The following is a 27,993-nucleotide window of genomic DNA, read 5'->3' on the forward strand; positions in this document are numbered from 1 at the left end:
TTGAATGTGTTTTTGTGCCGTGCCACTAAATGAACATTGTTTATCTGCCTAAGGAGAAGCATATTTGTTTTAAGAAACTCCCAATTACTATTTTATGTTCCACTCTCTTATTTAAAAATAACATTTTCCATTTTAATTTTAATAGATGAAAGACAAATTCCTTGTGTGTCCAATCACATTGGCCAATAAAGAATTCTATTCTATTCTATTCTATTCTATTCTATTCTATTCTATTCTATTCTATTCTATTCTATTCTATTCTATCAATCACATTGGCCAATAAAGAATTCTATTCTATTCTATTCTATTCTATTCTATTCTATTCTATTCTATTCTATTCTATTCTATTCTATTCCATTCCATTCCATTCCATTCCATTCCATTCCATTCTATTCCATTCTCAGTAAAGATGCTGGATTGGATGAAATTAAGACCAGAATATGGAAAATGTATTTAGATATTGGCTAAGCTTAACATTTGGATTGGGTCTACTTACATTCAAAGATAATTTTTACTCTCCTTGGAGGAAGAAACTTGAAAGTTAAAATGGACTATTATGGCATATCCCTGACAGTTCTATTAATATTGAGGAAGATCAGACCATCCTAAAGCTTAAAAAGGATCCTTGGTGTAGTAAGATAGAGAATAGCCAAATTAGCCCCAAGAACAGAATTGGGAAATAAAATTAATTTCTCTGAGCCCTTAAAAGATTTAGATCTGCTGAAAACAGCCAAGCATAAAAGGGCTTTCTGATTGCTACAACTGAATACAGGTAATCCTCTACATAATTATATATACAATTGAGCTTAAAATGTCCTTTGCTTGATTATTGTGACTGTTGCCCCAAGTGAGTGTTTCTTTCTTGCTAAGGTTGTTAAATGAATCACTGCAGTTGTTAAGTTAGTAACACAGTTGTTAAGTGAATCTGGTTTCCCCCTTGGGAAGTTTTGCAACTTGCTTGGGAAAAACTTGGGAGAAACATGATTCTGGGACACTGCAACTGGCATAAAAATACATGTTAGTTGCCACGCGTCCAGATTTTGATCATTGGGATGCTGCAACGATTATAAGTGTGAATAAGAGCCATGAGTCAGTGCTGTTGTCACTTTTAACAGTCAGTAAACAAAGTCGAGGACTATTTGTATTTTTCCTTCACAGTACTTGAAAGCAGATATAAGAAGTTTCCCCACCCAGACAAATTTTGCTGATGTAGTTGAGGTCACTGAATAGCGTAGCAATAGCACTTAGACTTATATACCACTTCACAGTGCTTTACAGCCCTCTCTAAGCCATTTACAGAGTCAGCATCTTGCCCCCAACAATCTGGGTTCTCATTTTACCCATCTTGGAAGGATGGAAGGCTGAGTCAACCTTGAGCCTGGTGCGATTTGAACTGAGAAATTGCAGGCAGCCAGCAGTCAGCAGAAGTAGCCTGCAGTACTGCATTCTAACCGCTGCGTCACCGCAGCTCTTTGACCCACCCCTTGTCGTGTCCTCCTCCGCTGACGGCCGGGTCGGGGAAGTCCGTATCAGGCATGCCTCTGCAGCTCTGCCAAAGTCCTAGCAAAGTTCTCAAGGCAGGCAGGAGACCAGGAAGTGACTTCAGCAATCCAAGGTAGACTTTGCCTGACTCAGAGAATGCCAGAAAGCAGATCCTTTATATAGGCCATGGGGTGGGGCTCCATGACTCAGCACTTATCCAGGCCTGCCCCTCCCTTCCTTTTGCTGACGCCGCCTATCAATTCTCCTGAAGCGAGGATCTCTCCAGGCTCCAGCTGTTGGTAATTCACATTCCTCAGGCTCACATGCTGTGGGAGAGGAGGAGGGGTCTAGTTGCTCCGTTTGCCTGGGCATGGAGCCAGGGCTGGGGGCTGGAGGCACGTCAGACCCTTCATCTTGCTCGGCTGTCTGGGCATGGTGCCAGGGCTGGGGCCTGGAGGCATGCCAGGACATTTCTCAGCATTCGGCAGGAGATAAGAGGGACCCGGCTGCGGGGAAAGCGAGCGAGACACAACACCCCTCTTATATTGCTATTTCTATAAGATCTTTAGGAGATCTTAGGAGATCTTTATTGAAGACCCTACTGAAGCTATTCTGCAGCCATCCAGATGTATTCTATGTTTAACATCTCCTATTAGATAAAGATCTCCCCAAAATTTGCTATATTTGTATTACTGGTCTTCACATCACATGTCCATTTAATTGAGACACAGATAAATTAAGAAAAGATAAACAACATTGCACACAACACAATTTTGGTTCTTTCATTTTTCTCTCCTCTAATAAAATACCTGCTTTATTAAGGAAATTAAATCCATATATCTGTATTATTTCTTAACATCCTTTTTCTCTTTAACGTGCTAGACTATGAACAAAAAAAATCTTCCTTTAGAAGTAAGTTATTACTCTGCTATTCTGTTTATGGACCCAAGATTTGTATAATTTAAATACCATTGTTTTTTAACTTGGATTTCAATATTATTATTTCTCATTACTCATTTGAAACCTTTTTAAGATAGTAAAAGATTATAATAAAGATTTGAATAGAACTGAATCTTTCCAAATCTTTGAGGTATAAATTTCATTTTCTCTTTAGTTTTTATTAAGGTGATGACATTTCATTCTGACATTAAACAATTTATATCTGCTATCCCAAATATTTATTTCCAAAGTTTGGTAAGGTGGAAATAAATCTTGACTTCTGACATTTCTTTTCACCTTTTCAAATAGCAGTATATTTCTTTTCATTGCAAGGAATAGGTAGGAAAAGGAGTTTATCAAACTGGAGACTTATCTATTGCTGGAAATTCTGGTACTAATGAATACATTTTGTATAATAATTGGGCCAACTTAGAGTCAACTTTGATTATTCTTTAGGAATAAAAAATTCCTAAATTGCAAAATGGTGTAGCTAGACATTAAAATGCAAGGGAATCCTATTAATATTGTATATCTTTATTAACTATGGCAAGATATTCTGGAGGTTTTTAAAATTTTCTGGGAATGTGTTTGGGGAACTGGATGATGAAATTTCATTAAAACACTTTATAACAGGGGTTCCAAACTCACGGCTTGCGGGCTGGATGTGTCATGTACTGGCCCCACCCCCACCTGGTTTAACGAAGGGGGAAAAAGTCCTGATACATCACATGACGCCGCCGTGATAGCACAAGTTTGACACCCCTGCTTTATAGCATTAAAAAAAACCCTTTAAAATCAAGAGGGAGTAAAAATGGCAACCATTAGCAACTGACTTGCAACTGGCTTTCACTATCATAAAGATTATCCACAGCTACCAATACAGTCCATTAAAATCCTACAGTTATGAATTGTGATTTTTGTAGATAAAAAAATTACTTATAAATAGTAAATATACACATCTATGCATTACACACACGCACCCCACCCCCAATGGAGGTGGCTGATGGTACATCCAATCTTGAGCTTGCATCCATATCCAGTCTGTGTGATTATCTGGCTGGGGGGGTTTAAGTTTAAGCAGAACAGTGGGGACAGTACTTCACTTTCGTATATGCCACATTTGATGGTCACTTATGCGAGTTATACTTCAGTCAACTTCCAGAAATGTCTTCCCATTGAGTTCTTGTAGATGCTTTTGTGCCCTGTTGATTTTGTATAGATTTAGGCATTCACAGATGCATGTCTACGGCTTTCCTATAGTCAATCCAGGATGTGTTCAGATTGGTCTGGCTAGACCTTGAGTTTTGGACAATTGCTCTATCTAGAACTTGGAGAGAGAGACAGAGAGAGACAGAGAGAGAGATTAACCTTGATCAAAAAATCCATTTTGTATTCCAACTGACCATTTTGAGAAATAAAACAAAAGAAATCTCTTCTCATTTATAAACAAATATTTAAATCCTGGTTAAAAAAAGTTTCATTACATTTCAAAATACTCAATTTTCCAATTCACATTTTGACATTGAACACTAATTTTGGCATAAAGTTACATGATTATCCTTGTTCAAAGTTTTTTTTTTCTCCTTGGATAGCTAAAAGCCCAAGCGATTTTGCAGCAGTGCTTGACAGTTTTCAAACTGTTCAAATTATTTTTATATGTTATTTGATATGTATATTCAAATTTCTACAGGGCATTTGATCAGATGAGCTCTGCCACATTGTAATTAACAGCAGCAGTCTAAAGTCTGTTCCTAAGCCCAAAGATATTTTAACTCCCACAATGGATGAATGGCTGCAAAAGCTGATGGAGTTAGCAGTGATGGTTAAATTGATTGCTTTAATTAAACTAAAGAATACAACTAAGTTGGTTTTCACTTGGAAACTGCTTCTGGACTTTGTGTTTGTGGTAGAAAAAAATGAAGTTTTGGCTTTTGCTGATTAGGTAGTTTGTTGCTATAGAAATGGCTAGTACCGTGATGGCAAACCTATGGCACAAGTGCCCGAAGTGGCATGCAGACCTATGTCGCTTGGCACGGGCGGCACTGCCTGTTCCTCTTCCGGGTTTCTGGCATGCATGTGTGCGCAACAATCAGCTGGCCTTCCTGTGTGCATTAGTGCCAGAAACTGGAAGAGTTGGTCTTCCGTTTTCCTGCATGATCATGTGCGCCAGCCAGCTGATTGTCATGCATGCATGAGTGCCAGAAACCTGGAAGACAGCTGGCCGGCCTGCAAGCATGCGCCAGAAGCAGGAAGTTCATTTTCGGGCACGCCCTGGGAAGCTCCTCTTCCTGGTTGCGACCCAGATGAGCGCGCACACCTTTCCTTTTCGACACTCGGTGCCAAAAAGGTTCGCCATCACTGGGCTAGTATATATTACTATGTAAAAATAAAAAGTTCAGGCTGTATGTTACTTTTTTATTCTAAAAGAGTTAGAGATTAAAAGTTTTTTCTTTCTTTGTCTACTTTTCTTTTATACTTTTTCCTCTTCCCCTTTTCCTCCCTTACTTTCCCATTATTTTTTTTCTTCTTTATGTTTTATATTTTGATAAACTAATAAAAAAAATTAAAATCAAAAGGCTGTTCCCATGGCTAGTTCAGGAATTCTGGGAGTTGAAGTCCACAAGTCATAAAGGGACTGTAGTTGCCCACCCTTGCTCTGGACTGTCAGTGATTTAAGAGATGATCGATTATAACTGTATCTTTTGTTTACTCTTGTACATATCTGGTTTGTTGTTACAAGATTGTATGAACCCACAAAATGCAGCGGTAGGTGGGGCTACCTTTCAACATCATTTTCTCCATTTTGTTATATTATCTAATTGAGAGAAATGATTTGCCTGAAGTTATAGAAGAATCCATTATCAGTATTCTGAAAAAAATACATTTCAATTCTTTTTCTGGTGTTCCTCTGGGGCTTCAGTTCTTGAACATCTTTGCTTGCTTGCTTGCTAACTTGCTTTGTTTGTTTGTTTCTGCTATGCCATAGAAGCTATGTACTGCGGAGAAGTTTAAGTACATAACAAGAAATGCATTCACAATTGCATTCACATTGTTTTCTAAAGCAACAAAACTGTGAGAAGCAGACAACTTGAGACTTTTTTCTGGCAATAGATTCTGTCCTTAATATCTCCAAATTAGTAGCCCCATTCTCCTATTTGGACTCCAGATGTTCTGAAACTTCAACATTCACAACTGGCAAGATGTTTATATATTCTGACTTGAAATTCTAATGGTTGCAGTTCAGAACGTTTGGGGTGCATTATACTGGAAACCGTTGCTTGATATCATGTCATCCTGGAAATTATTATAAATCTGCTAACAGAAAATATATCTGACTCAGTTTTAAAATATTTCACTGAATAAGGTATAAATGGCATTTCAGAATAGAAATGCTCTGTTTGGTTTTTGAGATGGCTCTCTAAACTTTCAGGAACTAATTTAAGTTGATCTGATAGAACTGATATATTTCACTTAACTATGTTATTTAGCAAAAGCAATTAGGTTCACTGCTGTTATACAGTGCTTTAGTTCTATTTACAGAAATTATGTGAGCTGTGGAAATTGGTATTACAGCTCTCGTCCTTCTTCTTCTGGGGTGCTGTAAAGTGGGAGAGATTATTAACTGCGTGTTTACTGTGAATATTTCTAAAAGACCAGCTGTGAAATATCGAAAACTGATCCTATCTGAATGAAGTTGGTGACAAATTAATTTCCATAAATAGATCAAAACAGCTTTGTTCTCTTGAAACCTAACAACAAATTTAAAGAGAAGATGAGCATGCTAGCAGGAGACGGATAGATAAGAAAATGAGGATTGGAAGAGAACAAAATGGTAATTATGTGAAATGTGAATGCAGAGACCAGGGGTTTTTTTTCATTGTGCAATGCTTATATCTATAGTTCTTTGATTTCAGCAGACAATTGTTCCCAATAAAACAATTAAAATTAAGCTTTCATGTTGCATGCTGGGTTTAAAAGAAAAAAAAAATGAAAGCAGCAAATGCAGCTTTTCTTTTGTGTCTGCTATTCATCTGAAGAACCACTTCACACACACTTCACACAGTTGGTGAAAGCCAGTGTCCATTTACCAACCTAGGCCCATGGGAGGAGTCATGTACATTGTACCCTGTGCTGGTTTATGAGATGGACTGATTGCATGCACAGAGTGCATTTTTATTGGCACGTAAATAATACTTGGCCAAGTATACAGAAAAAAAATGTAAGAGGTGGCTTATTCCTGAAAACCCATTGGAACCATTTCATTTCTATCTCTAAAATAATATTAAAATGCATAAATAAATGAAAAAGACTGACATAAGCACATTTCTTAAATTCTGTTATATGTGTATTTAAAAAGATATAGATCTTTTAATGCAAATCAGTGGTGGGTTTCAAATTTTTTTTACTACCGGTTCTGTGGGTGTGGCTTGGTGGGTGTGGCAGGGGAAGGTTACTGCCAAATCCCCATTTCCTCCCGATCAGCTGGGACTTGGGAAGCAGAGAATAGATAGGGTAGGGCCAGTCAGAATCTTTACTACCGTTCTCTGAACTACTCAAAATTTCCACTACCGGTTCTCCAGAACTGGTCAGAACCTGCTGAAATCCACCTCTGATGCAAATGCAATTGGATTAAAGTAGATGTCTCTGTAGACAACTAGAAAATTGACTTACCTTGAGTTTATCTATTTATATATCTTGAGGGACTAAGCTGATGGATATATTTTGCATCTCTTTCCTGAAATCCAAAAGAGATTTGCAACCAGTGTTTGTCTAATGAACTGGTAATGTTTCTGATGTATTGCATCACATTTTCCCCCACATAAGTGGAAGCTGTTTGTGCACATCCAGTGTGGTGGCCTATAATTTCTACACGCTCTCATCTCCATCACAAGTTATTCCATCCTCAAGGGTCAGTCAGTCTTCCGAAGTTGCAGAACAGCAGAAGAAAGAAAGAAAGAAAGAAAGAAAGAAAGAAAGAAAGAAAGAAAGAAAGAAAGAAAAAACAGTTCTATTAAGAACAGCCAATATATTCAAGTCAATTTTAATGGAATCATACTGTGCAGGCTGACCTACCAATCTGAACATATTTCACAGATTTATATACTCTGACCTGCAGAACTTTTTTATTCTCACTTTTTAAGACAACCGATTAAGGGATGATCCGAATGCATGTTCTTCATGCCTATGATAGTAACACATTCTTTTAAAGTTTCAATGGCAAATCGGGTATCCTGTCTTACAGCAATGAAGCAGTCCAGCCTCCTTCTGTTATCCTGAAAGTTTTCTTGATCTGCACAGCTGTAGCTTGCAAGAACAGTAGAAAGAGTAGATCTCTCTCAGAATCTTTTTCATGTGGATTCCCTAGACCTGATATATAGCATCTAGATATATACTGTGTCACAGTGCTTTACAGCACTTTCTAAGTGGTTTACAGAGTCATATATTGCCCCCAACTATCTGGGTCCTCATTTTACCAACCTCGGAAGGACAGAAGGCTGAATCAACCTTGAGCTGATGAGGATTGAACCTCTGGCAATCAGCAGAATTAGCCTGCAATACTGCATTCTAACCACTGGGCTAGCACAGTCTTAAAGTTGCCACACCCAACATTTCATTTTGTTCTTCGTACAATTCACATTCTGGTATAAATAAATCCTTGTCAGTGCTCTTTGGCTAGGAATCTCTGATACTCCATTTGAGGAGGGGGGGGGGAGTCACAAGGGACATAATTTATTTCTACTCCTTAGATATATGTCCCATCTTTCCTCCAGGTGCTCAGAGTAGCATTTTTTTTCCTCCACACTAACCCTGTAATTAAATTGGCCTTAAAGAAAGTGACTAGCCCAAAATCAGCCAGAGAAATTCCATGGGTATAAAAAGACTTGGAGCTTGTATCTTTCCACAATGGCTGTCAGTAAGATCGTAAGAATATGCTGGATTGAGCCCAGGACCTCTGTTTCTCTGAGAAGTCAAGATTTAACTAATTAAGAAATGTGTTAAAAAGCCAGAATGTGCTACAGTCTGGTTTAAGCATTCTATTCCATTCATTTAGAATAGAATAGCATAGCATAGCATAGCATAGAATAGAATAGAATAGAATAGAATAGAATAGAATAGAATAGAATAGAATAGAATAGAATTTTTATTGGCCAAGTGTGATTGGACACACAAGGAATTTGTCTTGGTGCATATGCTCTCAGTGTACATAAAAGAAAAGATACCTTCATCAAGGTACAACATTTACAACACAAATGATGGTCATAGGGTATAATTTAACACTTAATGATACAACACTTAACGATAAGCATAGGGTACAAATAAGCAATCAGGAACAATCAATATCAATATAAATCATAAGGATTGCCAGCAACAAAGTTACAGTCATACAGTCATAAGTGGAAAGAGATTGGTGATGGGAACGATGGGAAGATTAATAGTAGTGCAGATTTAGTAAATAGTTCGACAGTGTTGAGGGAATTATTTGTTTAGCAGAGTGATGGCCTTTGGGAAAAAACTGTTCTTGTGTCTAGTTGTTCTGGTGTGCAGTGCTCTATAGCATCGTTTTGAGGGTAGGAGTTGAAACAGTTTATGTCCTGGATGTGAGGGATGTGTTAATATTTTCACGGCCCTCTTCTTAATTCGTGCAGTATACAGGTCCTCAATGGAAGGCAGGTTGGTAGCAATTATTTTTATGTAATTAAATTAAATTATGTGTGAACTGTTCCATTTACAAACTTGTCAGAGGACCCGTGAAATTAAATAAATTCTCTTGTTTATGTATTATTTATTAGTTTTTAATTAACCTTTTAACCCAAGGAATGGTCTGGGATAATTAAATATTGAAGTGTAGTTTTCAAATGCTGTACCATCAACACAAATAAAATGAGTGGTCTTTGTTTTGGCTAAGCAGCTTAAATAATGAAGCCAAAACCACTTATTTACTAGCAGAAGAATTAAAGTACATTCTGTGTTGCTAGAGATCCTTCCCATCATTCTTCTAAAAGGTAAATTTCAGTGATTCCAAAAAAAGAAATTGATAAAGGTTTTAAAGACATTTTGATCTTAAACACTTCATGTTCATCAAAGAGATAATGTAAAATGTTATGATTCTTCAACTAGTTATTTTTTTAAAAAGTAAGGTAGAGCCATCTTTTGAAAATTCTTAAAAAAACACAAACACTTAAAATTTGCTCTACAAATATTGAATTACAACATAATACATACACACCCATTAATTGATAGTAAAATATTTTATGAGTGGACTTGACTAAATCCAACTATGAGTAAGATTTGTCAAACTTTACATTTAAATTGAAAAAAAGGAATTTTGCTAAATTGAAAAAAAAGCAGTTTTGCTAAGAATATTTTAAGCATCCTGATTGTAATCAGAGAGTCATTCTCATTTTGATTGTAATTTGATTGTAATTTACTTTTCCCAGTTGGTGACCATTGGTTTAATTTGACTTCTCTTTTTAAGGCAAGTATAATTTACTATAGATGTCATTCAAAACTTTCTTGCAGCAAGACCCACTCAAAAGAAAGACAAAGAAATAACTTAAAATTTAAAATTCTATTTTAAATTATTTATTCCATGTCTGCTATTTTCTCTGATGCAATAGTATTTCCAGGTTCTGAAATGATGTTCTATAGAGGAAAATAATTTATTAAAAGGTAACTACAGTCAGAATTGTTAAAAGAATATGCAAGTTTTAAGATGATGAAACCTATGCAGATAACCCTTGCCTAGCAACTGCATCATTCAGTAGCTGCTCTAAATTAACATGGTGTTGAAAAAAAAGCTTTATCACTGTTTGCTTCACAGCATCCCTCACGAACGTGATCATCGTCATAGGCAATATGCCTTATTGTAGCTGACCTGTTGTTTATTTTTCCTCCCTTGTACAGTGGACAAATTGGCGAGAAAGGGGTTACGAGAGAGTATCTCTGGATTCCTTTCTATATGTATTCCTGTTTGTGTATCGGCTTACTCTCTTGTAACCTCTTTCTCTCCAATGAAAGTAAATGCAAACATTAATTCCCATCTTGCTGATTATCTCTAAAATAATCCCAGAGGAAGTGAAATTGATCCCAACTTCAACCACTTCTAGAAACAGTTGGAGATGAAGCTCTTCCAAAGGGCATTTGGGATTTAACACCCATTGTTCTGAATTGATTGTTTTATATTTTTTGGTTTAAACATTTTCTGTTTTTGGATCTTACATTACGGTGTGTGTTTTAACATATATGTGCTTGTGAAATGAGTCCTGTGGGATTGCAACAGGTTATCAACATAATATATGAGCAAAATACATAATTAAATTAAATTTCCTTCCACTGTTAGTTGTGGTGAATTTTCCAAAAGACTACTATCATAGTTATAAGGAGAGCAAGAAATAAACCTTTTCTCTAACTTCTATTAGAGAAGCAACGGCAATCTGTCATCAGCAGATCAGTACCTCTTCATAGTGCTGTGTCATAAGAATCACCCTGTGTTCAAAGTCTGATTGATGTAACCTTTGGTATAAACATGTCCTATTTTTATGTCCTATTAAGATATTATGTATTTGAATATATACTAACTATATCTGAATGATAAGGCAGCAACCAGTGATATTTGCAATCTCTCTCTCTCTCTCTCCCTCCCTCCCTCTCCCTCTCCCTCCCTCCCTCCCTCTGTTCACTTAGCAACCATTTTGCTTAACAATCTATTCTTTGGAAAAGAACTTTGTCACTAAATGGGGGAGAGGTGCATATTACTTTTTTCATGCTGTAGAAAGAAATGATGCATCAAACCTATGCTAAGTTTTAACCTAAAAAACCCTTACCAAATTGTTTTATCCTAACATCTAATTATTTTGACTATTACTTCTTTGCTGTATTTCATTTCAGATGTTTGGAATAGAAAAATTATGTTCTAATGTGATAGCTCTAACACTTGTTTCAGAAGACAAAAATCACATTAAAAAATTGGTGCAGGAAATTCTACGCAGATTTGGAAAGAACACACATATTCTAAGATTAATGAAAGGAAAATGATAGAAATCTAATCAATTAACAAATAAATATGAACAAAGGAATTAGCTTGACACTGAAAAAAGTGATTGAAATGGTCATTCTCCCAGCTCCAATGGCACATGGAATTCCATTTTTTCTTCATGAACAGGAACTATTGAGATCACATAGCACATCCATGGAAACAAAAGATGGAACTACAAACACAAAATTATCTAAAAAGGAAAGGAAAATTCACACCAATTCCTATTCTATGTAGGGTAATGGCAGAATATATTTATATTAAGAGCCATAGTGGCACAGTGGTGAGAGTGCAGTACTACAATTTGGCAGTTCAGATCTCACCAGGCTCAAGATTGACTTCAGCCTTCCATCCTTCCGAGGTGGGTAAAATGAGGACCCAAATTGTTGGGGGCAATAGGCTGACTCTGTAAACAGCTTAGAGAGGGCTGTAAAGCACTGTAAAACGGTATATAAGTCTAAGTGCTATTGCTATTATAATTCTTTACCATTGCTATAGAGGCAATATCTTCCGACTTGCTGACTGAAACTCTGGCTACTTTCTCACTGTTTAAATCCCAGTGTTCTGTACCCCTCCGCAGTTCGGGAGACACGAGCGATGACTTAATTAGCCGGCAACTATCAGCTCTGGCAGCAAACTAGCAAGCGTCTGCCAAGTGTCTCTGTTATCTCTCTTGATGCCAATGAATCAACCAGGAAACCAGGAACAAACAGGACTTCAGCTCTAATTCTCCCTCTAAGCAGTTGATTTGCTCGCCACGAAGTGGTATAGCAGCCCTTGCTGCTTTTATATCCTGTGGAGTGTGGCTCCATGATTCAGCACTTCCTAGGCATGCCCCACCCCTGCTTCTGTTGTTCCCACCTCTCCTGCCTACGAAACCTAGGGTCCAGCCAGACCTGATTGCCATAGGCTGGGTCTGGAGGCGTGGCCTGGGGGGGAAAGAGTCAGGGGACAGAGGCCTCGTTATCTCCTCCACCTGGCCTGCCTCTGGCTCCTGGAGCTGAGCCAGGGAAGCCGGTGCTCCAGAGGTAAGTCCTGATGGCCCTTCCCCCTCACTTTCCAAGTCACTTTCTGGCAGGGGGCCCGGTTCAGGGGCGCAGACACAACACCCAGCCTGAAAGCATGTTGAGTTGAATTGCGATGTCTCAAAACAACTATCCTCTGATAAAGATGGAAAAAGGCTCCAACAGAAGTGGGTGGGTGGTAGAGGTGTACCCACAAAAATAAGAAATAGTACAGTAATAGGTGCTTCAGCACTTATGCATCAATCCAGTCAGTGGAAGTCAAAGTTCAAGTTTTTACTAAGACTGGAAGTAAGCATAAGCCTAGTGCTCTGAATCTCTTGTAATGAATTACCACTAATAAGGCCTGTGCAAGGCTGAAATATTTGCAAGAAAACCAACAAAACTAAAGGATTATTTCTTAAAATTTGCAATTCTCTTGCTGAAAGTTTGATATTTAGCAAATGTATGTCTTATTAATTTTTCTCTTGCTTTACACCATGTTACTTTGTTCTGCTATACAAGCTTCTCTTTGTGATTGTGTGGGTATAGCTATGAGTTCTAATGGGAAACAAGTTTTTTTGACAAGTAACAAGCATTTTTCATCTCCCATATGATATACAACACAGGTCCATACAACATGACCAGCATGTTATAGTAGTACTATCTGGTAATGTTTTTGAGGGGAGGGTTGATTTGGATGGACAGAGGGAAATTAAAGTTTCAGTTGTACAAATTGCCCATTCATAGAATCACTGCCTGCAGCTATATCTCAGAGCAAAGATGTTTCAAGTGAAAAGCAATAAAAATATAGTGAGCTCATTTCATATATTTGGACATCTTTAAGGTATGAATGGGGCATGCTAAACAAGTGCTTATCATAGCTCAGCAATAGACTAATATGAATACAGAAAAATGTATCTGATAACTATTGTTATAGGAATTTGCCAGTGCTTTTAAAGTTCACTGGCATGACTATATTTCCTTGACCTTTATCAGAAATACCTTCAAAGATTTTTCTGTTGCTAGTTGAAGTTGAAATGACACAAGACCTTTAAACTCCCTTTTCCTTGTTCCTGGATGCTGAACTAATGTTTAATATCCTGCAAATCCCCACCCCCACCTTGTTTCTCACTCCATTTCCATTCTATTATACATATTGTTGCTCTCTGTGGCTATTGGTATGCAAAGCAGAATTGCTTTCTGCACACTTCTCTTCTCTTTGATTACAGGAGAAACTGAGAGGTTTTGCACTTTATGAAAACTTCAGGGCTGTCAACAACTATCCATGTTTCCATTACCTACTATAAGTATATTGTGAATTATTGCAACTGGGAAGTGCAGCTCATGTTGTTAACCCATGCAGATATTAAAATCATCTATACAAGTGTTCCCAAAATAGGCCCACATCTTCAAGATGCCAACTCTGAGGAACACCGATCTGTATCAATAGCATTGAATTGTCTCAGCTAGATGATCTAGAATTGTTCAAGGCTTTCAAGTTTAAGACTCTAAATGGTCCCAATAAAGGAGAACATATGTAGTTCAGGATTGAAATGGGGGCTCCTTGGTACTCTCTGATTACAGACTCTAAATGGTTTTATCCCTTGCTATACAAATTACAAAGTATATTTTGGCCCTTGTATAGTAAGGGCCAAAACCATTTAGAGTCTGAAGGTCCTTGGTGCTCTCTGAGCTTGGTTGTTCTCTTGTAGATGTTTCATTATCCAAGCTAGGCAACATCATCAGTGCATATCAGTATTTATTTATTTATTTATTTATTTATTTATTTATTTATTTATTTATTTATTTTTCGTATTTTTATACCGCCCTATCTCCCTAGGGACTCAGGGCGGTTCACAGCCAGATAAAAATATACATATAAATACAATTAAAACATCCATTAAAAAACTTATTACAAATGGCCGAATAATTAAAAATGACAATAAAAATAATAAAATCCCCATTAAAACCAATTCGAATTTAAAATCTAGTCCAGTCCTGCGCAAATAAATAGATGTGTCTTAAGTTCGCGGCGAAAGGTTCGAAGGTCGGGAAGTTGGCGAAGTCCTGGGGGAAGCTCGTTCCAGAGGGTGGGGGCCCTCACAGAGAAGGCCCTTCCCCTGGGTGTCGCCAGCCGGCACTGTCTGGCCGACAGCACCCTGAGGAGTCCCTCTCTGTGAGAGCGCACGAGTCGGTGAGAGGTATTCGGTAGCAGCAGACGGTCCCGTAAGTATCCCGGCCCTATGCCATGGAGCGCTTTGAAGATAGTCACCAGAACCTTGAAGCGCACCCGGAAGGCCACAGGTAGCCAGTGCAGTCTGTGCAGGAGAGGTGTCACATGGGAGCCACGAGGGGCTCCCTCTATCACCTGCGCAGCTGCATTCTGAACTAACTGGAGCCTCCGGGTGCTCCTCAAGGGGAGCCCCATGTAGAGAGCATTGCAGTAATCCAGACGAGACATCATGAGAGTGTGAGTGACCGTGCATAGGGTCAATAATGAATGTCAGTAATGAAACATTTGCAAGAAAACAACCAACTCAGAGAGCACCAAGACTCTAAATGGTTTTGGCCCTTGCTTTACAAACTTCTTTGTTTTACTGGGCTTTCATATGTTTCTGTTTTAAGGTCTGACAAATTTGGTGCCTTTTTAGCAGGAAAATAGCAGAAAGAAAAAGTAATGATACCTTACTAACTGATTACAGTGATTGCCAAATTATATTGTAATTATGTGCCAATTATATTATAATTATATTGTAATTATACATAGTATCATGAAAAGATATTAAAATATCCCTTAAAGGCCCTCCTTATCTGTCCTGGACATACATTTCTTTTTTAGAATATTCCTTTCTCCCAAAGATGATTGTTCAAAATAAACAATAAATCCTACCAATTATATGGTTTATTCATCTTAATATATAAGAAGGAATAAAGTCAAATAAAAACTAGTCAATTTAGTGAAAAGTTTAAAATAAATATCCCATTGCTCTTATTCTTTTAACTATGTGAATTCTTCTTAAGTCCTTTTATCATGGCACTTATTTAGCTAGAACATTGGCATCTCAGAAATCTTAATTTTCCACAGTTTCTATATACTTCTGTAGACTTATTTCAGTTACACATTCTTGAATAACAATATGTTATCAAATTCGTGAAATTCAGTTGTCTCCACCAAATAAGCCAATATTCTGACTTTGAGTTGTTGATCATAACTCTATGTGGTTTAGACTTCTAAAGACACGAATGCGGAATCTGACACCCTTTGCGTGTTGTTGAAGTGTTATTCCAGAGTTCCTCAGTGGTGGGGATTATAGCTACACATCAACCAACGGGTCAAAGATTCCATATGTGTATTAGTGACTACATATACACAAGTCAAAATAGGGCAGTGGCCTAGGCCAAAAGGATCATAGTGGCTATCACAATTTGAATAAATGCAGGTAAAATATTAAATATTATGGCTTAATTTTTTAAATCTTTTAAATTTTTCGAATTTTAATAATTTTAATTGGGGTATTTTATTTATGGGTCAAATTTGACGGTTTTAATTTTCGGCCATTTATAGAATAGGTTATTTTAACTGTGGTTTTAATTTGTATATTGTACTGTTTTAATTTGGCTGTACACCGCCCTGAGTCCTTCGGGAGAAGGGCGGTATAAAAATCTAAATAATAATAATAATAATAACAACAACAACAACAACAACAACAACAACAACAACAACAACTTAGGTATTTAGTTACTTTCCATATTATAAGCACCAATCTCTTTCATTCCCAGTAACATGAGATTCTGTAACTGATTAAATATAGAAAGATAATGAACAATAATGAAAAGTTTATTTAGAAGGTGCAATATCTAAAGGAAACCTCCACTCTGTTTTAAATCTTTATTTTGAGGAGCCTTTTCTCTAAAAGAAATCATTTTTACCTGTGTTTCAGAGATTCCCGCCACTCAGTACATCAGTCAAATCTTCAGCTATCTTAATTGTTGCCTGAACAACTCACTCATTTAGCTGGGAATTGTATTGAACTGACTCAGTTCTATAGCTGAAGGTAATGGCTTCAGGAGAAAATAGATCTCTATAATGTATTAATTACAATGCTACAAGCACCTGTGAATTCTTCTTTCACTGAAAGCACAATGGAAGTCAAAATGAGAAGTCACTAAACCTGATCAGCGATTTTCTGTCTTTCCCTTCCTTTGATTTATGAACATGTAACCCACCATATGTTATGTCGGGGAAAGAGAAATGGTGATGAAAAGCACTGTAATTTGTCAATGATCATTTCTTCTTTTCTCCTCCATGTGGAGTGTAAGAAATGTTAAAGGAGTCTGAATAATCTTGGTCTACATAACAAAGTGGGAACAGGCTTTAAGGAGTGGATGGCAGCCATTATCAGCGATCCAAAACTGAAATAAAGAAGAGGGAGAACTTCTTTATTTCGGTGATTGGGTTAACACAATGTATAACAATTTGTTACTATTATATCTAATGTTCCCTTTATTCTTTACTTTGTAATTCAATTCAATTTGGTGAAAGGCCAAGTGCAAAGCCCCAAAAAATGCTATTATTTAATTGTTTGGAATACATGATCAGTAAACAGTATAAACCAATCTGTTTACTCACACATAAATTTTATCAGTGTAATTGGTTCTTATTCTATAGCCAAATTTTATGATTATAATCCAGCAAACTCGTAGTATTCTATTAAAGTAATCACAAAATGCAGTTCCGTAGCATAGAAATAAAATATATCAGTATATTTTATTCAAAGTAAGAAATGCAAATTAATAACCTAAAAACAATATAATATAGAAAAACAATATATATTGTAAATGAAACACATGTCTAAATCTAATAAAAACATAACCATATTTAGGTTAAGCAAAAATAAATACTTCTCAGGACTAAATAATACTTTCAAACTCTTAAACAAAACTAATGTGTCTCCACTCTTGGCTATAATAAGATTTATGGAAACATCCAGATTTGTATATTGAAATATGAAGAATAATTTCAAGTGTGAAAGAAAATAGGCCAAACTCACTTTTCAGTACAGCACCTTATTTCAACTCCTACTAAACTGTTATTTTCTACAAATTGCTAACATTCAGAATTCATTTATTATAAGTGTTCCTTGAATTTGAGTTGAGTTGACTTAAAATTTGAAGAGAAAATCATCCAGGTTAACATTTGGATAAATTATCCAGGAAAACCTTGTTTTGAATATATTTACTCTCTGCTGAGTAAACAGGAAAATCTAACCAATGAATAGTGTTTTTCTGGCAAAGTATTGAAACAAATTATGAATCCAGGAAGACCATAGTGACACTTAAAACTACAGTCAAAATCTGAGATATTACAATATGCAATATATAAAAATATATTTGACATATTTCTGTCCCTACATCAGATTATTTCTAATATTTTAATATATACTATTAGTAGACAACCTTGAGGTGAGATGGTTTGCAAATAAATCAAATATATGTCAGATATTACTACAGAATATAACAGGCTGGCTTCTATACCTTTCTGTAACTTTGGCACAATAATTGAACTAATCACAGTGCTAGATAAATTGGGTTTTCGTTTTCCATTTCTGTGTAATTATTCCTAACATAAAAGGCTAATGCTGACCTAACAAATTAAGTCCAGCCCAATTCACTGAGGGAAGTGTTGCTACAAAGGAATTTCAAATATCTGCTTTCTCTACATAATTGTATTAACCTATGTGGTCAAATATTTCATATCATGGTTCCTGACTTAATTTATTGAAAGAGGTTAGTTCTCAGGTTATGACCATTTGTTCAGCAATTATCAGATGTGAAAAACCATGTTCATGTGTAAAGGTTCAGTTTAACTGATACATTGCTAAAAACCTGTGCATAGCAATCTTCTCCTGATTAGTGGGACCGGCAGCCAGGCACGGGAGGTATTCCGTCTGATAGCCAATGGGACCGAGTCTGCAAGCTGACCAACACCTCCTCCTCCTTCTGCTTCCCAGCTTTCAGACTCGGTCTGATTGGGACAGACATGCCTGAGAGCTGTTCTGTTGTTCTAATTTATATTTGGATTCATTCCAGCGTGAAGGGCCTGAGGGTCCGATGACGGCTGCCTTGCAGCGATTCCATCTGGAGGGCTCCCAGTTGCTGGTTGAGCCCCCATTCCGGCGTGAAGGGCGATCCAGCCCGATCCCACCGAAGACCACCTTTTGGGCATGTTGCAGGGGAAAGGAGTGGCATGGATTGCTACCTTCCTTTCCAGCGTGAACGGCATTGCCGGACCCCATATAGGTGGCGACACCCCTGCGATTGGTAGGGCGTCTTTTTGGTGCTCCTGGGCTTGCCCAATCGCTATTAGAGCCGGTGCGGAGGCTTCCCTCTTGAAGATGAGTGCGATTGGCACGATCAGCAGTAGTCATCTCAACTATAATAGAAGCACCTGGTTATATTTAGATAAGAGTCACTGGCAACCAAGACGGGGAATTGGACTTCGTGGCTAGGTAATAATTCTAGGCTGATTGATCTTTTTAACGCCTCCTCCTGGCTATGCCAATCCTTCTCCTACAACAACTTTTTAAAGTTATGACAGTGCTGAATGAGAGGTCTTCAGAGTTCCAATAATGGGAAGCTGACAGGAAGTTGAAAGTTGTGATCCATTAGGTCCTCATTTAATGATCCAAACGGTCCTCATTTAATGGTGGCAACTGGGGCTGGAAGAATTGCTGTTGCTAGGTGATGCGGTCACAGGACATCATATTTTATGACTGTGTTTCTTAGTGATGGAGTTCCCAGTCCCAATTGTTGCTGTAACTGAGGACTATCTATACTTGCATGATAGAAGATCCTTGTAGTGTTGTCTAAGATATATATTCCTTGGCCAATTCAACCATGTACTTTTTACAAATAGTTTTTGTTATGTTCGGGCAATGAAGAGGTAGGAGACGATACAAGTGACAACAGCTCTTTAGTTTATTGTGATCCCAGCAAAAGCCAACAGGCAAAAACCCTTCTTTAAATACTATTTTGGCTGAGGCATCAGCCAATCAGCAACGTGCTTGTTCCCGCCCAAATTTCCCTCCTAAAGTCCAAATACATTACAGTTTTTGTAAAACAAAATAGTCTTTTAGAATATTGGCATGGACAATCTTACTAATAGGATAACAGATATTTATCAATTTGTTTTTAACCAGGAATTTTTGTAGGCTAGCTCTTAAAAGAACCATCAATATTCCACATCTGATAGACTCATGATGTTATAACAGACAGCATGGTGAACATGAATATTAAGAATCACAGATTATTTAAATTAAGCTGCAAATTTGAAAAAAAAATACAATTTTACCTTTTCCGTCTTGCTTTTTTGATAGGTGAAATGCTCTGCTGGTGAATTAATATATTCTAATGGTTGCTTTATCATCCTTAGGGGATGCTTTCCCATTTCATTTCCTGTTACAAAACGTCAAATAAATGCTTATGATTTGCTCTACAATCAACAGGGAATATAGTTCTGAAACTTGCCTAGACTGCATAAAATCAATTTGGTCGTTATTTAAAGCCCCTAGGATAAAATTGCCTGTACATTTCCTATAAGCAAATATATGCATTATTATCTGTAAGACTCTCATTTTCTTATTTCTTAATTGTGTGTTTAAGGAATATATCAAACTGAGGGAAAAGTAGTATGCAAACAGCTTGCTGATCAGGAAGAATCAGCCAAAATATCAGACCTAAATTACCGCTGTGCCAGAATGCAGATGAGTCACTAGTTGAGTAATTTCAAATCAATTTTCAGACTTAAAATTTAGATGCATCAATTTTGCTTTATAAAATTGTGCATAATATAGTAGAGATCTCAGTGTAAAAAATCCCTTCATTTGAGCTTCAAAGCATTCCATGTTATATATTCAGAATGTGTGTTCCCTCTTTCTCAAAGCTAGTTTTGAATACTAGATATAATTGGGAAAAGAAAGGCTAAAGGAATATCTACTGAAACAGAATAAACCAAATTTAAATTAACAGCAAAAAACTTTAGGTCCCATGATGCAGAGATGTTCAACATATCCCATCCTTTTGGAAGTCTTAAAAACAAAGTTTATTTGAGAGCTTGATTTAAATATCTACTTTCTATAACTGCACTGTTTTCAAAGTTTGATTATTCTACACTGCATACTGTTCTATATAAGTAGTTTTTAAAATGCCCTGTGTGGCCCAATGCTGACCTTATGGTAGGAGTACTAGGTTGATTAGAAATGAAAATAGTTTTTATTAGGGATATGTAATTTTTGGGGATATGCAAGTTTTGGGGATTCATATCAAGCACTTCTCATTGAAACATTAGAGTAGATTCATCTTTCTTATCAAGAACATACTGTTATCAAGCAGTCACAGAAACCATATGCCCCATTTTTGGCTTTCCATTACTGTTTTATAATCCTAAATGTATCTACTGAAAAGGCCACTAACTCCACTGAGATTTATTGCCTTGCCATTGAGTGTAGAAATGCGAGTTTAGCTTCCTCAGAAACAAAAAAAAAAAAAAAACCCTGAATAAAAATAGGTTAGTCTCTGTTTTTAATCTTTAAGCAGAAGTAATTGTAGAAAATGCTATAAAATACTGATTTATACCTTAAAATCAATCTGGGGATAAGCTCAATCAATAATGGTCAAATCCCCCCCCCCCCCGTCTTTGATTAATTACCTTTTTGTTGTTTGGGATGTATAATGAGAGCATAGTGGTAGTCAATGAAATAATGAAGGGTTGTCCAGAATATTCTTTGTTTTCAGCAAGAATTTGAATACCTTAACGTAGTATACCCTTTGACATTACATCATGTATGTCTGCGGATAAAAGCAACAATAGGAACCCATAGTATTCCTGGTCCCTTTTTAAAACAATGTCATCTGATAGGACCCAGGCAGCCTATGTTTCTGTCATGGTGCCCATCTTACGAAATAATATCTCCCAAGAGGCTTCTCGGCCTTTTGGCTAAGATCAAGTGTACTATTTGTTCTTATCAGTTTAATATCACATTTTCAATTTCTCAGTATGATTCTTTTAGCTACCCCTTCCCCCAATTAGCAGCCAAATCTCAAAATTATGGTATATAGCTTTTCAGCATAGAAAATCTGATGCCCATCATTTCAGATACATTCTTTGGAAAGACTATTTCTCCCTAATATAATTTTAAAAGCCCTCCTCTTGGAACAAGAAAATATTCCCTCCCTCTCTTTTTTTTCTTTTTCTTTTTTTTTTGCCTTCAAGTCACTGTTGACTCCTGATCACCCCCTGGATTGGTCCCTGCAGGGTATTGTTTGCAAGATTTCAAAAGTAGTTTACTCATGCCTCCTTCCTAGGGCTGAGAGAGAATGACTGGCCAAAGTCACCCAGCCAGATTTCATGCCTAAAGCAGGATTAGAACTCACAGTCTTCTGGTTTCTAGTCTGATGCCTTAAGTACTTGACTGGCTCTCAAGAAGAATCTATCACAGAGAAGAAGAAGAAGTTTTAAGTTTATTATCTCTGATATATTACTGTAGAAATATAGCATTATCGTTATGTCTATTATTAAATAAAAATACATTTAATAATATTTCATATCCCTTTCACATTCCAATTTAGTATCCACAACCCAAGCATGTAAAAGGATCAAATTTAATATACTTACCTATAAGCTCCATAATAAACAAACCTCTTTCAAAAATAGAATAGAATGGAATATAATTTTTTATTGGCCAAGTGTGATTGGACACAAAAGTCTTGGTCCAAACCAAGGAATATTTAAATTACAAATAAGTATATACATTATATATGAATACAGAAAATTACAATGAGATTAATACAACTAGGAACTATAAAAGCTGTAATTGAACGCAAGTAATATACAACTAACATACTTCCCACCAAAAAGAATTAAACCGATGACAATAAACAAGACATAAATTGACTTCCATAAAGAGCTAATTCACAATCTCAAGTCCCCCCTTCTCCTCCTTCTTTCCCTCTGTTGTTGAAAAAACAAGAAACAAAATCAATGTTAACACTGGAACATTTGTACCTAGACTCAACAGATAGCACTACTAGCAAGACAGAAACAAAATAAAGAATTATTCCCGCAACAACATAAGCCTTCCAAAATGGCGACAATCAGTCATTACACTCATGCTTGAGCTGATCAGAGATGGACGGACAAAAAAAAAATAGCAGGAAATAAGAAAAAAACTTAGTAGATTTCTTTTTAGCCAAAACCTTAGCCAAAGGAAATTCCTTCATCAAGAAGACCCATGTTTTAGGAATATTACTGAATACTTGGAATGTATATTCCTTATATCTAAATGAAGGATCCTTACTCAAAAGCATAACATGAGCAGCAGCCCTGAGAAATTTGACAATAATGTAAGGAACGCTCTTCCGGATCCTCAAATGTGATTTAACCCAATAAGCATCCTATTGTATATTTCCACATCCACTCCTGGAGGTAATGAAAGTATCTCTTGCAAGTATTTTTTCCAGCAAATCAGACAAAGTTTCTGTAGTTTGTATATTTGTAGAAAGATGCCTTATCTTTAGGTTTCTGGGTGGGCTAGCTCTCCTTGTAGTTTAAACAAAACTTTATCATAGAGATTTATGTTCTTTTCTTGCTTTTCCATTGTAAATTCGGTTGTCTTCTGACTAGGTTCATGAGAACAAGTTACTGTGTTCACATTTTCCACTCCACTTTCAACTTACCAATTTATGTTTTCATAGTTTTCATTTCTTCTCATATGTTCACATTGCCATCCAGAGTAATAATATTTTTTTAATCCAGTAAGCCAATGTTTTACAGATGTTAGTCATCTCATAAAATAATTTGCCATGATTAGCCTCCATAAGAATACATATTGATTACAACACCTGGGGGTTGATTCATTCTGGAAAAGATTCTCTGTCCCAGATCAAATTAAGCCTGAAAATATAGAAGACATTTCTGCTTTAGAAAACTCAGCAACAATTTAATTTCACAATCAAGACTAATTATTTTATAGGAGAGAGGCTGGGAAATATTTTCTTTGTTTTTTTCCCCCACTATTATTTTACAAGGCACAGTTAACACTTCTTAAAAAGTACAAATGTATACTTAGCAAAGTTAAAAATGCAAAATAAATTTGTAAAAAAGGCTAATCAAACTTTGCTCCAACTAAAGTATTCTAAAGGAACAGAATAGAACAGAATAACAGTTGGAAAGGACCTTGGAGGTCTTCTAGTTCAACCCCCTGCTCCCTACACCATTTCAGACAAATGGTTGTCCAGTCACTTCTTAAAAACTTCCAGTATTGAACATCCACAACTTCTGGAAGCAAATCGTCCCATTGTTTAATTGTTTTAATTGTCAGGAAATTTATCCTTAGTTCTAGGTTGCTTCTCTCCTTGATTGATTGTTCCATTTTATGAATTTCAAAGGAAATCCAAACCTACAGTATTTAATACAGCAAACACGTACTGCTTATATATTTTGTCAAAAACTTTTTCAGCATCTAAGGATACAATTACAAATTGGTCTTCACATTTATTCAGGTCTATTAAATCTACACCTAAGCTAAGCTAAGCTAAGCTAACCTAATATTGTCCTCTGCTTGTCAAGTTTTTATAAACCCTGCTTGATCATTTTTAATAACAAATGATAGCACTTGCTGTAATCTTTTTGCTAGCACTGCTGTTAAGATTTTTGTATCAATGTTAATCAGTAAGATTGAACACTGGGCATGATCTTTACCTGGCTTTGGTGTAACTATAACGTAAGCATGATTAAATACTTCTGATAATATTCCCTTATCAAGTATCTCATCATATAATTGACAAAGTTTTGGCACCGAAAATTAGGAATGCCTTTAGAAGTAGACTTTATATGGATGAATGTAATGAAATATGGGATATGTTAGGTTTTAAAAAGCATGATCGTTGTATACAGGTAGTACTCAACCTACGACTGGTCATTTAATTATCATTGAAAGGGTCATTTTTATGGCTTATAAAGTACTTCTGGCAATCATAAAATGTCTCTTCCTCTCCTTTGCACTCACATGACCACTATTCAGATGCTGCCTCATGTTTACGACCGGTTACCAAACATCCTGTGATTATGTGAGTCCTGTTGCTTCCAGAGAAAGTTACTGGCTTCCAGAGAAAGTTAGTGGGGAAGCTGACAGGGAAGCTTGCAGATGGATGGCATGGAGTGGAGCTGAAATCCCTTGTGGGACTGCAGGAAGGGAGCTGAAATCTGAAGATTTCAACTCAATTCCGGCAGCCTGCTAAAAGATTTTTTCTCTGTAATTCAAAGGAGCTGAAATCCTTTCCTGGGCTGTGGGAACTTTTGAGAGTGAAAGGGCTGCCTTGCTGGGAGATTTCAGCTCCTCATCCCTTCTAAGGCTTTAGGTACAATTCCAATAGTAATGTATATGTGAGTCAAGAGGCAACGCTATCAAGACCTCTTAAAAGAGACTGGCAACAGTACTTTGGGTTTCCTTAACTGGGTGCTGTTAAGTGGAATGCAGCTTATTTTTTTAACCAGAGTTTTTCCCATTAAAAAAAAATCACTTGGTTTTCTTAGATTTTAAAAATGCTAGAGAAGCATCCAACGTAAACTAAAATTGTGTGTGAATCTTGATTATTCATAGACGTGTGAAGGGCATTACGTGATGGAAAGATTATGAACAAAGGTATGATACTTGGATTAACAAGCTAGGTTTAATTTTGGCTTGAAAGGTTTTTCAATTTGGTCTATGCCTCCAGGAAGAATGGATATTTTAGATTTGCCTTTACTCAGTTATTCTGAAATGTTAAACACTGATAATGAAGCAGATATACATCTCTATTTCAGTCATTCACACACTAGCCAAACAGGCATTTATTAATGCATTTGAAGTTTTATTTGAATCATTCTCTAGAAACTTTCCATTGCCATACATAACTGATGAACATTTGCTTTTGTGTGACAGATAAAGAATATTTCATTTGTAAGAGGGAACAAAGCTACCTTGCATTCTTTAGCCATGCAATCATTAATTTCTTCAATTGTTGCTTAATGGAAAAGAGACTTTATGCAATGGTTTGCATTTAAGTTTCAATAACGATGTGATATGATACAAAGACTATTTTCATTTAAGCAATCCCCTAGAACAGGGGTCTGCTAACTTGGCTCTTTTAAGACTTGTGGACTTCAACTCCCAGAATTCCTCAGCCACCTTTGCTGGGAGTTGAAGTCCACAAAAGAGCCAAGTTTGCAGACCCCTGCCCTAAAAGACATGGGGACTTCAACTCCTAGAATTCCCCAACCAGCCAGTTAGGTGTCCTTAATCTATTTTATGACTGAATAAAAACCGCATAGTGAGTAAATTACCAGCATTGGTTCCACCCTTGGTTTTTTCCTGATTTCACTGATAGTATATTTGTTCTGTCCCCTCCACCTCACCAAAGAAAACACATGCGCCGAAGGATGTCTGCCAGCAATTTATTTACAGGTTGGCCTGATTTCCTTTGGGAGAGGAACGTTCTGGCAGCTACTCTCCAAGAGCCTGACAAGTTTCTTATTAAGAGTCAGCATGTTTACGGTCCATTGCCAGAGCAGCCAGGAGTCTAAAGAATGGTCAAGAGTTATTCACGAAAATCCAAGCCTTAAATCCAAAAACTGTCTGAAAAACTGTCTCACACAATGCAATTCACCCTTAGTAGTTTTGTCCATCACAAGGGCCAGATGGCAACCCCACCCGCTTTTATCCCCTGTGGGGTGTGGCTCGGTGACTCAGCACTCTCTGGGCCTGCCACACCTCTTCCTCTGCTGCGCACGCCTCTCTTGACGACGCTGTCTAGGGTCAATCCAGGATCTCCTCGTCCTCTATCTGTGAGGGCTCTGACATGCCTTCTTCCAGGCCTTCCGCCGGCACTTGAGGCATTGCCAGGAAGGAGGGTCCTAGAGAGGGAGGCCTTGTTGGCTCCTCTCCCTCACACTCCGAGTCATCCTCCTCCATGAGGACAGGCTCGGAGGCCAGAGTCATAACACTATTATTCATCATCTGTGCTTGCATCCATGTGCATGTATATAAAGGTAAAGGTAAAGGTTCCCCTCACACATATGTGCTAGTTATTCCCAACTCTAAGGGGCGGTGCTCATCTCCGTTTCAAAGCCGAAGAGCCAGCGCTGTCCGAAGACGTCTCTGTGGTCATGTGGCGGCATGACTAAACACCAAAGGAACATGGAACGCTGTTACCTTCCCACCAAAGTTTGACAGCCCTGGTCTAAAGAGTCAAAAAAAGGATTGAAAAATAGAAAGTCATAAATATATGTCTGGTGAAAATGTTGAAAAACAGTAAGATTGCAGATATAGATGGTCTAACTGGAAAAACGTTAAAATATGGGTATGGTTTGCTTGCACAGTAGCTCTGTTTCTTATTTAATGTGTTTGTGAAGCTCCATGTGTGCTTGTAATTCGGAAGAATGCATTATTGTCTTCCTATACAAAAGGAAATTTAGAAAATGATGGGCAAAATAATTAGTTTGTAAAGTGTGAGTGTGAAAATGTCAGGTGGAATTTTGATTGAAAGAATACCAAAAGATATAGTGTTCAAGATTTAGGAACTAGATTGGGTCTTTTGCTAGGCAAACCGGATCTTTGTTCTGCGGGACTTTGAAAAATGTGTGAACGTGGGAAAGTTTATTGCATGCTTGTAGATTTACAGGAAATATGATAAAATATAAAGGTATGAGTTATGGCATATTTCTCATGAGTATGGAGTTGAAGGTCATCAATCAATCCAATCTGAGGGATATATGATGGAAGCTGTGTGTTAAGGAGGGCTTTTTCCCAGCTTCAGGTGTTTTTTTTGCTATTCATGATTTTTCTGGAACAGAAAGTGCTAGTAACAATGACTCATGATCTTGCCATGTCATGGATTAGTAGCATGGATAAAGCACCCTTAAGTAGGACTTTTCTTAACAACCTTCCAGAAATAGTACCTCTAATGAAGGATTTGGCTATCTATGTGCTAGTCAGAACTGCCTGTTATTGCCACAAAGCTCTAATATTGTGGTAACTGCATTGACTGCTAGCTGTTTTTTTAGGTACATATCAAGGTGGTACATATTTAAAGATGACTTATTCCAGATAAAATGTGCCCATATAAGCCATGTCTGTAGAAAGTGCCTGCTGAAAGTCCTTGGAAGTAATGGATGGGGCCATTTTGAGTAGTAAACACGTGGTATGTGAACATGGATGGAATATTGAATTGTTAATTTATTTTGTTTTAAATATGACCATTTTATATAATGTTGTATATATACACAGGTGAATGCAACAGGAGATCAAATTATGTTTCAGTGAATCAGAATTGATTTGGAAGAAAATTTTGTATCAAAGTAATTAGTAAAAAAGTGTATTCATTCAGATCAACCAGAAAAGAAAGATAAATGTTTTGTAATGGCATTTGTCGTCCCCAGACTTCAATATGATTGAACATATGCAATGCATATAATGAGACCTACAAATATTTCTGAAC

General features: G+C 36.9%; 1 protein-coding gene and 1 pseudogene across 9 annotated transcripts in view; both read left to right on the forward strand.

Moving 5' to 3' along the window:
• NCKAP5 (NCK associated protein 5) overlaps positions 1 to 27,993 on the forward strand; it is a 638,109-nt gene that overhangs the window by 420,363 nt on the left and 189,753 nt on the right. The gene's annotated exons all lie outside the window — the stretch shown is intronic.
• On the forward strand, positions 21,435 to 21,536 carry LOC131189415 (U2 spliceosomal RNA; annotated as a pseudogene).

This window comes from Ahaetulla prasina, chromosome 1, assembly GCF_028640845.1.
Source record: "Ahaetulla prasina isolate Xishuangbanna chromosome 1, ASM2864084v1, whole genome shotgun sequence".
NCBI lineage: Eukaryota > Metazoa > Chordata > Lepidosauria > Squamata > Colubridae > Ahaetulla > Ahaetulla prasina.